Source organism: Chiloscyllium punctatum, chromosome 18, assembly GCF_047496795.1.
Source record: "Chiloscyllium punctatum isolate Juve2018m chromosome 18, sChiPun1.3, whole genome shotgun sequence".
Lineage (NCBI taxonomy): Eukaryota > Metazoa > Chordata > Chondrichthyes > Orectolobiformes > Hemiscylliidae > Chiloscyllium > Chiloscyllium punctatum.
The window spans coordinates 13316242-13328930 of record NC_092756.1 but is presented as its reverse complement, the minus strand read 5'-3'; the positions used below and the strand labels follow the sequence as shown (position 1 = coordinate 13328930).

At 44.3% G+C, this 12689-nt stretch overlaps 2 non-coding genes across 2 annotated transcripts; both read right to left on the bottom strand.

Moving 5' to 3' along the window:
• Positions 1-397: 397 nt before the first annotated feature.
• Positions 398-479, bottom strand: trnas-aga (transfer RNA serine (anticodon AGA)). The gene has a single exon. It is a non-coding gene; the product is annotated as a tRNA-Ser (tRNA).
• Positions 480-4420: 3941 nt separating this feature from the next.
• On the bottom strand, positions 4421-4502 carry trnas-aga (transfer RNA serine (anticodon AGA)). Its single transcript has one exon. It is a non-coding gene; the product is annotated as a tRNA-Ser (tRNA).
• Positions 4503-12689: the final 8187 nt, after the last annotated feature.

The following is a 12689-nucleotide window of genomic DNA, read 5'->3' as shown; positions in this document are numbered from 1 at the left end:
GGTGGAGAGAGTTCCTAGGCTGGTGAGTTTCACTTTGGAACAAAGATGGTTAAGTGGCAATTTCCTGCGGTTGTTTGTAATGATGGGAGAGGGAGCGGTGGGGAATGATCACTCTGACGAGCAGGAGGAAGTGTTGCCGATGACCAGAGTCAGAGAACAGAGGACAAGGGATTAAAGGAATCTAATGAAAAGCAGCACTTCTGCTCAGGGCGTTCAATAACAACTGCAGAAACCCGATGTGTCGAGCATTGTATCTGGAAAGAGAAACAGAGATGTTTTAAATGTGGAGCATTTCTGATGAAGAACTCAAGTTTCCCAAGTCCAATCAAATTACAGGCCTGGTTTGCAAAACAGGGTTTTTGAACTTTGACTTGTCACAGCAGGAAAGATTCCATAACGTCGTCAACAGGATTCGAACCTACGTGGAACAACCCCAATGGATTTCTAATCCATCGCCTTAACCACTCAGCCATGACTACAGACAGCACCGCGTCCTCAGCACTGACCAAATCAGTCGTGATCTCATTGAAAGCTGCCACTGACTTGAGTTAAATGTTTCCATCTCCATTCATACCTTTGCTGTCATTTGTAAGGTGCGAGACACCAATGTAAAAGAAGAAAAGCACAAAGTTAGGAAAATATATTTGCAGCCAAATTGAGTCAAAATTATTTATTGAAAGGAAAATCACACTTGGCAATTTGCTAGATCTCTTTGCGAACATGACCAGCAGAGGGAATCAAGGGAGCTATTGATCTGAGCATTCTTGGACATGAAACAAACAAAGGTTAGTGACATATTCATTTCTTTTTCTGGCGAACGAAATGGTCTTTCCTGATGGTTACAATGAAAGAGATGGTTCCCAATAAAAGACAGAGATTACGTCGCATGTATATATACTTCAATGTGATACGATTCATTTTCAGCCCCTCATTACCCCAGAGATTGAGGGGGTGAGTTACTTTTCTTCACGCTTCAACTCCACAGCATGAAGGTACAGACATGAAACCGCTAGAGATGGAGTTCTTGAATTGGGAACCAGCGACACTGAAGGAACTAGGCAAAAGTGAGGACTGCAGATGCTGGAAGCCTGAGTTTAGATCAGAAAATGCTGGAAAAGCACAGCAGCATCCGAGGAGCAGGAAAGTCGACGATTCTGTTGCCAGTCTTTCTGCGTTCCGCAAACAATTTTCGTTTTTGACTCAGATTTCCACCAACTGCAGCTATTTGTATTGTGTTAACATTCATAATGTTTTGGACAAAACCAATGACCTGCTGGCATCGGAAAATCGGCAGAAGTACTGGTACACCGATATGTTAGCTGAACAATACAACCATTCCATGAGCGGGAACATGATTCAGGCCACGGTGCTGAGAGTACCGAATCCTCACAAGTAAATAACAAGAAAAGCCGATAGATACTATCGTATTTGGTGTAAATAAAACTCCCTTTCTGAACATTTTCATTGTAGATTATTTTCAACTTGTCTTCGTAGATTTACAAAGTGGGAAATGGCCATTCCGCCTGTGTGCATTGCAGCGAATCAGAAAGCCATCGATTCTAGTCGCAGTTTCCAACTTTGGCCCAAAGTCTCGTGTGTTCTAATGTTCCCAGGGCAAATGCCAACGACTTTATCCTGTGTTCATAAATAGCACAAGAATGGGGCAGCAGTATCACACCTCCACAACGACTTGCAACTCTTCTGAGGAATTCATGCTCATTTTCACCCACAAAGGGAGACACACAGAAAGATAGCCCCAAACCGACATAGGTCTACGTTATGGTGAGCTGGAATTTGAAATGGACAATAGGACAAATGCAAGTTTTAAATGCGGAAGCACAGAAGCGGTGTCCCAGCAGGACTTCGCAAGGGAGCGTCAACATGGGGCACGGTTAAAGTGAGACATTCCCCTCGAGCGAGGTGCGACACGAACGTGCAAACTTCTGTATCTGAAGTACAGACGCGTTATCCATTAAGCCACTGGCCCAAGAAACACGCTCACCACTGGCAGAATGTCGATATGTAATGCCCTGGACTTTCACGGAATCAGAATTAAAAAGGTGAACAAGCAACGAAGATAATCACCAAGACTGCTTCACTTCGAAGTTTCCAATTTGTGAAGTAGTGCCTTTCACTGGAAAAGGAGAAATATTTGTCCTCAGCTGTCTGCTTCAGGGTCGCCTCCTTCTCTGCTGGAAGTTTCCATCGTTTTATTCACAGTCACGACGCGATTTCATGATCCACTCCAGTGAAAACGTGTCATGGTGTCATCTAAGCAAGACCCTGCCGAAACTCAGCGAAAGACATCTGGTCATTTCGAGCTCAGGATGTGGAATTAGACGAGCTGCGTGACACCTTTTATTGGCGCCGCCACTTCACTGCAAATTAGCGGCTCAAAACGAGCCGTTGTTAGCATCAGCTTGATTTGTACCTTCCTGCACTGCATTTGCTAAACAACATCAGATAGATCCCATCCGGCCCAGCTGACTTATCTATTTTCACACTCTGCAGTATTTCTACTATCTCTTCCTTGTGAACCTCAATCTCTTCTAGTCTAGACGCAAGTATCTCTGTATCTTCCTTGCCAACATTTTCATTATCTATAGCGAACTCTGTCGAAAAATATTTATTTAGTGCTTCCTCTATCTCCACTGACTCCACACACGACTTCCCACTATTATCCTTGATTGTCCCAAATTTAACTCTCGTCATTCTTTTATTGCTGACATACCTATGGAAAGCCTTAGCGTTAACCCTGATCCTATCTGCCACCAACTTCTCATGTCTCCTCCTGGCTCTTCTCAGCTCTCTTTTTAGGTCTTTCCTGATATCGTTGGAACCCTCGAGCGCTCTAACTGAGTTTTCACGTTGTGTCCTAACATAAGACTTCTTATTCTTCTTGACCAGGGATTCCACTTCCTTAGTAAACCACGGACACGTTCTATAACTTCCTCCCTGCCTGACAGGTACATACTTATCTAGGACACACAGGAGCTTTTCCTTGAATAAGCTCCACATTTTTAATGTGATCATCCCCTACAGTTTCCTACCCCACTCTGCGCTTCCTAAATCTTACCTCATTGCATCGTGATTTCCCTTCCACCAGCTGAAACTCTTGCTCCGTGGAGTACACCTATCCCTTTCCATCACGAAAGTAAACCTGAGAGAATTGTGATCGCTGTCTCCACAGTGCTCACCTACTTCCAAATCAAAAACCTGGCCAGGCTCGTTACCCAGTTCTAAATCGAACGTGGCTTCTTCCCTTGAAGGCATGTCTACATACTGTGTCAGGAAGCCCTCCCGCACACACGGGACAAAAACTGGCCCATCTATTGTACTCGTACTGTCGTGATCTCAGTCAATATTTGGATATTGTCTTGAGTGTTCCAGAGTTTTTCATTGTCCCACAGTCCAGATGAAGTTTGTATTCCTCACGTACGGGAGCGAGAATTCTTTCAATGTCTCAGATCAGTTCCTGTGCCGAGAACATCAGAGTCAATGTCCCTTCCTCTACTCGGACTGACAATTTACACTTCTTCAATCTCCTATGATACCATTTCCCAAAGAGTTTCTCAAGATTTCCAAAGCTGGAGCCTAAATTATATGGTTTGCTTCCTAAACATTTTTCCAACTGCCAACTGACAATATTTTCACAGTATCTCTTCACAATCCTCTGGCTTGCACCATGTCCAGTGATGAGAAGTCCCATTTGGTGGAGAGAATTCCTAGGCTGGTGAGTTTCACTTTGGAACAAAGATGGTTAAGTGGCAATTTCCTGCGGCTGTTTGTAATGATGGGAGAGTTAGCGGTGGGGAATGAGCATTCTGACGAGCAGGAGGAAGTGTTGCCAATGGACAGAGTCAGATAACAGAGGACAAGGGATTAAAGGAATCTAATGAAAAGCAGCACTTCTGCTCAGGGCGTTCAATAACAAGTGCAGAAACCCGATGTGTCGAGCAGTGTATCTGGAAAGAGAAACAGAGATAGATTAGATTCCCTACTGTATTCAAACGGGCCCTTCGGCCCAACAAGTCCACACCGATCCTCGGAAGAGCAACCCACCCAGACACATTCCCCAACATTTCCCCCTTCACCTAACACTACGGGACAATTTAGTATGGCCAATTCACCTGGCCTGCACATCTTTGGACTGTGGGAGGAAACCAGAGCACCTGGAGGGGACCCACACAGACACAGGGAGAATGTGCAAACTCCACACAGACAGTTGCCTGAGGCGGAAATTGAACCCAGGTCTCTGTCGCTGTGAGGCAGCAGTTCTAACCACTGTTTTAATGTTTTAAATGTGGAACATTTCTGATGAAGAACTCGAGTTTCCCAAGTCTAATCAAATTACAGGCCTGCTTTGCCAAAAAGCAGGCTTTCTGAACTTTGAATTGGCCCAGCAGGGAGCCATTCATAACGTAGACAGCAGGATTCGAACCTACGTGGGGAAACCCCAATGGATTTCTAATCCATCGCCTTTACCACTCGGCCATGACTACAGCCAGCATGCTGTCGTTGAGCATTGACCAAATCAGCCGTGATCTCATGGAAAGCTGCCACTGACTTGATGAGTTAAATGCTTCCATCGCCTTTCATCCCTTTGCTGTCATTTGTAAGGTGCGAGACACCAATGTAAACGAAGAAAAGCACAAAGTTAGGAAAAGACATTTGCAGCCAAATTGAGTCAAAATTATTCATTGAAAGGAAAACCACACTTGGCAATTTGCTAGATCTCTTTGCGAACATGACCAGTATAGGTAATCAAGGGAGCTATTGATCTGTGTTTTCTTGGACATGAAACAAAGTTTAATGACATATTCATTTCTTTTTCCTGCGAAGGAACCGATCTTTCCAGATGCTCACAGTGACAGAGAATTTTCCCAATTAAAGACGTCAAATAAGTCCCATCTCACGCTGACACCATCGTGAACGCTGGTATTTCATAGTGCTCCAGAGTCAGGGTCAATTCCCGCCTCAAGCAACTGAATGTGGCTGCGTGCGCTTGCTCTGGTTTTCTCCCACAGTCCAAAAATGTACCGGTTTGTTGAAATGGCCGCGCTAAATTGACGGGGTTAAAGGAGAGGAATGCATTTGGGCTCGGGCGGGTCGGTATGGAGTTGCTGGGCCGAAGGACCTGTTTGCACATTGTAAGTATTCTAACGTACAGTAATCAATGACCAAGGTACGGCGCACGTTGTGCGATGGGGCACATATATGACTTTTCGGTTGTTTTTCTTCAAAGTTTCTTTGCAATTCAAACGGGAGAGGAAGAAGGGAAATGAATGTCTCCCATAATTCTTGCCTTCTTTTATCATTCACAGGCGGTATTTTTTCCTGTACGTTTTTTTTTACACTGTGGTTACTGTTAGTGTTCTTGTAAGCCACACCAGCTGGATTCCTCTTTCCTCAATGTTCCTCATCTCTACCCAAACACACTTTCCATCCTTATCTCCTGAATCAAAGTAATCTCTAACCATTGCATAATTGCCACGGAAACTGGTCTTTTCACACGCCTGTGTATGTCATTTCCCAATATTAATTAATCATTTACTGTGTTTCAGTTGCGCACGAGAAGAGGAAAACCAAATTTAGGCCGGTGGTCCTGGGTTTGAAACACACGTAATTGCAGCTAAAACGCAGATTACTGCACACAATGCGATCACGGAAGCATGCACCGAACCGGCAGGAAGCACACAATAAGTACAATGCTGGATGTCATTTCAGGAACAGGACCAGAAACACAACAGAAATACGTCTCTTGGGTAATATTTTGGACGTTTGTCTCAATGAGCTATCGTGTTTTACATATGTTCCATCGGGAATTACCTCACACAAGGAAGTAACCAGTGCTGCAGACGGTCATATAATCCGAGTTCCAAGTCCCGGAGTCAGAGACACTCAGTGCCCTGTGTGTACCTACAAGGAACAGCTGTGCATGGGGTTTACAGGGTAACTGAACTGCATGAATGCAGCTCGATGGTCGTCTCTCTGCTTCTCCTCTATAGTTTTCTGTGCAGTCCCTGCGTGCAATCTTGTCAACTACGTTTGTCCGGCACAAGATGGGCATTGGTCACTTGTCTCTGAGAGAGGCTGTTGGTTTATGTGTTGTCATAATTCCGAGTGTAAGGAGGAATCTGGCTGTCAGTCCCCAGAAACTTACTTTAATAAGTGGAAGCATGCTTTTTAACTTGCCGCGTGGCATATACTCGTTGCAAAGTTCGTGCATTGCGAATCACGTTGCAGGACTATCCAATTTTGGCAAAGGATTTGTGTGGCAGTCACGAGTTGCCACGACCAGCTATCCCTAGTAGCAATACGGACAAATGGCAAGAACTACAAATTCGATTAGGGCAGCACAAGTTTAATGTAATAGGGCAAACAGAAGGCAGCCAGAAGATTTCTGGGTGTAGAGCAATCACCCAAGGTACATTTTCATATGAAAGTCTGTGCATCAGTCGAACCTGGGACCAAAGTAGTCTACGTTGATTATTCGTATTCCAGACAACTTGCGATGTTCCCCGTTTACTCTGAAAGTGAATAGGCATAGTTATTTCATCGTTATTTTGAAAGAAGATCCTGCATTGAATGTGTTCGCCGTTTTTTGATGCTGTGGCAAAAAGGTGGGCGATGTGAAACGTTGCTATACTTTCATTTCCTCCATTACTGTCCTGGTGAGGGAGAAAGGTGATTGGCTCTCTCAATCAGATGGGGGCACCGGAGCATTGATGATCTAATTTAATCACGGATATAATTGGAAATGTTCACTTTTAATGGTTCGTTGTTGTGTTTTTTTTTATGATGCTTGAGCACTTTCTGGGACTTGACAATACACTAAATCTCCAGTAGGTTTGGAATTGCCTCGCTGTTATTTGTGCGAGCAGTTCATGTCAGAGACGACTCACAGTGCCTCACAGAAAGCATTTAAGCTTCGGTGTGTCTGATCATGGTACTGCCTTTTCAGTTTTGATTCTTTTCCACGATAACAGGTGTCAGTTTTTGGATTCGCTGGAGAGCAAAGTGAGTAATGCGATATGTGAGGTATTTTTCTTCGGCCAAAATCTTTGATGGCGAACTTGGGAAAGTGTCAAGAAGAATGGTCATTGGCAGCAAAATCCAGAAAACCTTCATCTCTGGATCGGTTGGGCTCATCCACCCTCCAAACAAAATAGCCAAACTCGCTGGCTGAGTAACAAACAACATGCGTTTTTTTTGCAAATGGTGTATTCAAACCATTGCCGGTGGCTGGAGCATCTCAGACTTATCGAGCATGGAAACAAATCCCGCGATCCAACTTGCCCTTGCTGAATAGATAACCGAAATTAATCCATACATTTCTGCCAATATTTGTGCCTTATCTCTCCGAGGTCTTCCTGTCTATACACCCATTCAGATGCCTTTGAAATGTTGTGAGTGCACCAGACTCTGCCACTAAATGTGGCAATTCATTCCACACACACAAAAGGTCTGTGTAAAAAACATGTGTCCCTCACATCCCTTTTACATTTTTCCTCTCTCACATTAAACGTTTGCTTTGTAGATTTGAACTTGCGTGTCTTGTGAAGAAGTGCTCCCTGATTATTTACTCTGTCTGTCTTCCTCATGATTTTATAAACTCCTGTGAGGCCATATCTAAGCACTGAAGCTCCTGGGAATCTGACGAAGCCTATTCAGTTTCGTTCTCATGTCCAAGCAGTGCAAACCTTGCAAATTCTTGTAAAAGTTTCCTAAACTTACACTTGCAAGAAGTGTGTCCAGCTGCAGCACCTGTTTGACCATGTGGCCACTCTGGAGCTGCGGGTGGACTCACTGTGGAGTATCAGCAATTCTGGAGAGTTATGTTGCCTCCCAGGTGCTCAGGCCAGGGATGTCACCCATCGGCTGAAGAGCATTCGAAAAGGGGATCGTGAACAGCCTGTTGTCTTGGTGCATACAGGCACCCACGAAAAAAAATACGAGATGAGGACCGGCAGGGAGAATTCAGGGAGCTAGGAGAGAAATTAAAGAGGAGGACCTCAAAGGTAGTAATCTCGGGATTACTACCGGTGCCATGTGACTGCCAGCATAGAAATGAATAAAAAAAACGGCACGGTGAACACGTGAGTTGAGGAATGGTGCTGCAGGGTGGGATTCAGATTTGTTGGATTTTGTGACCAGTTCTGGGGAATGTGGGACTATAAGAAAATTGACGATCTACATCTGAACCAGACGGAAACGTATGTCATTTCGGGAATTTTTGCTACTTCTGTTGGGGAGGTTTTATACTAATGTGGCAGGGGACTGGGAACCACAAGAGTAAACAAGTCGGCAGTGAGGTGGAAACTGGAAACGCTAAGAATCTGGAAGATAGCATTAATAATGGGAAAAGTAGGCAGAGAGCAGATGAATGCAAAAGAACTGGTGGCCTGAAATGCATCGACTTTAATGCATGGAGTATAGACAGATGAATTTAGGGCTTAGGTTGGTGCCTGGAATATGTGGTTATTGCGATTCTCGGGGAATGTGTATGTGTGTCTCTTTCTGTGGGAGACACGACATGGGTAATAACACAGTGTGACTATGTCAAACTTCAATCCCATTGTTGTGTCATCTAAGATCAAAGCGAGAACCTCACTGCCATTATACTGGAAACATCAGAACACATAAGGTGATGGACCAAGGCTGGAAACTGGGAATAGAACAGATGAATGTCTTTAAACCAGACTGCACCATGGGCAAAATGGGATTTTCCATTCTGCAAAACTTGAAGACGAGTAGAAACCAATCTGCAGTGGAACTGATCAGAAATTAAATGGAAAATCCATTTCATCGAGAATAAGTGCAAGAGCGTCTGTCTTCATTCCGTGTAATCTCGTTGTTAGGATTTGGAACTCTAACCGCAATAGTGTTGGTTTTATACTCGGACAGGGAATGCATGTTTTATTGTGCAAATATATCTTGGTACCAATATTTCTTACCACTGGTCCGAACGTGTTAATGCTTGGTTTTGTGCCAGGTTATCAAAAACCAAAACATTGAATTTACAATCTTAACAGGACTTCATCAGCTGTCATGCTACTTTCATTTTCCTGAGCTGGTGGAAGGCTATGTTTTAATGGCTACATTTCCTTTTAGTTTCCGTTATTAAGCAGTCACGCCGAATGGAGAATTGTTTCTTTCAGTGTCTGCCTCAATATGTGTCTTTGTTTTTTCCATATTTGTCTCTGTATCCTCCTGGGCCTTGTTCACATTCTCCGACTCTCTGGCTGTCCATATCCCTCATTTTCCATTTCTGCTCTTGAAAAGCCTGACATTCAGAGACAGTTTGAGATTCGAACCGCTGATCGAGGCTTTCTGACGCCTGGCTGGAGTCGATCAAAGTAGTCTCACATTCTCTGGATAATGCGTCTGTCGCTTCTACCTGAGGCAAGGAGACATTACTTCCTCAAAAGTCTCTTTCGAAGTTAAAGTTGAATTCCTTATCCAACAGAAAAAGAAAGTAATTACATGATAGCTGAAGAAGAACAACGATGCATTCACTGTTGGTGTACAATGAATGAATGGTGACAGCAGAATGAGGGTGATCATGTCGTGGTGTCAGTGCCATTACCACAACATTTCCCGGGAATGCTGCAGTGTCTCCTGCCTCACCACTTAATTTCCACAAAACTGGGAATGAAGGAATGAGAATTAGAGGATGAGAAGCAGAAGTGCTTGTGGGACTGCAGGAAGAATCTCCAGGTTAAAATAGTAGTTAAAAAGAGCAACCTACACTACTGGATTTAAACCAGGAAAATGAAGCCGGAACGCGAAATCAGAATGTACAGCAATTCACACAGGACACTGAGTTTCTTGATCAGCAACACAATACTTGCGAGAAATAACGAGCTTTCAATACAATGAGCAGGCACCAGTATGATGGGAGCTGCTTTCACCAGCTAAGCCATGTCGCCACGTTAAGAGTCAGATTGCTCGTCCATATGTGAAATGCCTGAACCACTTGATCACAGGAGTTCGAAAACGCGTTTTCTGTATTAATGTTGCTCAGTATGAATGGCAATCAAACTCTGCTTGTGCAAAAACAGACGTTTCAATGCTGAGCATGCCCCACTAAAAAGGCACAGAAAAAGACAGTATCCTCTTGCATTGGCATCCAACAGATATTTACGTCAATTTAAACTGACAGAATAAAGAGGATGTGCTCATCTCCTCTCGCGTCTCATTAACCACGTTAATACACACGCAGGGATTTTCAAACCAAGATGAACAGGCTCATTGTTGTGAATTGACAGCAGTGCTGTGTGAGTCATTGCGAACAGTGAGCAATAAATGCTGAACCAATAGCACTGACACTGAGCCTTGCACCATCAGCTCCACACTCACATCTTGTGTCATGTCTCCTAGGCATCAGTGCATTTGACTTTAATTATTCGAACCTGCACCTCTCCTCAAGTTATTCCCGGCCACTTGCAGTGTAGAACTAGGACATGCAATTATTATAAATGCATTTCTGGGACACAGTTGTCTTTCAATGAGATAAGATGCACTGCCCATCCCTATTTATCCCAAAGATGTAGGGGATGAGTTGCTTTTGTTAACTCCTCAAATCCTTAGTATGGAGGTACTGACAAGAAACCGTTAGAGATGGGGTTCCTGGATTGTGGAAAGCAGACCGACCGCAAACTGCTAACGTAACTCACCCAGGGAAGAGCAGATGGACCCCACTATGTCAACGTAACTCAACCAGGGGACAGAAGTCTGACATCACACGATCAATGTAACTCATCGATGAAATTATGGCCTGACCGCACTCTGTTAATGTAACTCACCCAGGGAAGAGTAGACTGACGCCACTCTATCAATGTTAGTCATCCAGGGAAGAGCAGACTGACCCAACACTTTATATGTAACTCACCCAGCAAATGGCAGACTGACACCACTCAGAGAAGAGCAGGCTGTACCCATTCTGTCTCTGTCACTCATCCAGGAAAGAGCAGGCTGATCTGATTCTGTCAATGAAACACAAGCAGGGAGACGAGCCTGACCCCACTCTGTCAAAGTAACTCATTCAGAGAAGAGAAGACTTATTCCATTCTGTCTGTGTGAATCATCCAGCGAAGACGGTAATGAAACCATCATTGCTGTTAAACTCGGACAGAGAAGAGCAGACTCTCACGATTCTGAGAAACTAACACGCCAGTGGAGGAGCAGACTGACACCACTCTCTTAACTTAGCTCACCCAGGGAAGAACAGACTGAGTGCACTCTGTGATATTACTCACTCAGAAAGGAGCAGATTGACCCCATTCTGTTAATATGACTCTCCCAGGGAAAAGCAGATGAAGCGCAATGTATCAATGTGACTCAACCAGGGAAGAGCACTCTGACCTCACGCGATCACTTTAACACAACTAGGAAATTGCAGACTGACGCTACTCTGTCAATGCAACTCACCCAGGGAAGAGCAGACTGATCCCACACTGTCCAAATAACTCACTCAGTGAAAAGCAGACTGACGCCACTCTGTCTATGTAACTCGCACAGGAAAGAGTAGACTGATGCCACTCTGTCAATGTAACTCACTGATGGAAGAGCAAACTGACGCCACTCAGTCAGTGTTAGTCACCGAAGGAAGGGCAGACTGGCCCCACACTCTCAGTGTAACTCAGCAGACTGATCCCACACGGTCAATATAAGTCATTTACTGAAGAGCAGTCTGACCCCACTCTATAAATGTAATTCACTCAGGGAAGAGCAGACTGATCCCATTCTGTCTATTGCACTCACCCAATGAATAAACACTAACCCCACTCTACAAATGTAACTCGCCAGAGAAGAGCAGACGGTAGCCAGACTGTCAACATAAATTATCGAGGGAAGAGAATACTGACTCCGCTCTTTCTGTTTCACTCAGGCAGGGAAGAGCAGACTGTCACCACTCTGTGAAAGAAATTCGCCCAGCAAGGGCAGACTGACCCTTCTGTATCTGTGTGACTGACAGAGGTAAGAGCAACTAACCCAACTCTGTCAATGTCTCTCCCTCAGGGAAGAATACCCTGACCCCTCTCTGTCCATGTAGCTCACCCAGGAAACAGCAGACTAACCCCACTCTGTCTATTTAAGTTCACAAAAATCCTCTGAAGTACGTCCTATCCAGACACTCTCCTCATCATTGTCTCTGTAACTGTGTGCACTCAATGGCGAATCCAAATAACCTGCAAATGTTTAGAATGTGGCAGCAAACCAGAGCAACCACACAGAAATTGGGCGAATGTGCAAACTTCCATCAGGCAGTCACCTAAACCTGGAATGGAAACCAAACCCGACAGCAGTCGTGATTATAAAATGGCAGAACAGAAACCCAGCAAAAAGAATTGCATCCCTGTGTGTTGCAATGATTCTGAGTATTAATTAAACCCCCCTCACTGTAGTTAATTTCCATTTTATTCACTGCCAACCTTCTTCAAAGCAAAGCACGCACTTGCTTTTTTCAGACTTCTGATATTCCGCTTTCATCCCGCTTTTTACCTAATCATATTTCTGACTTTACAAACTACGTCATAACAGGTTGACAACTGCAGAATGAGCTTTGATCCGTTCTCCACTGATGTTGAGAGTAGTAATACAGTATATTCGAGTAGGACTTGATGCGCTTGCGGGTGGTGTATTCGCGGCATTATGGCTTCTTTTTTTCGTTTTCGGTCTACTAT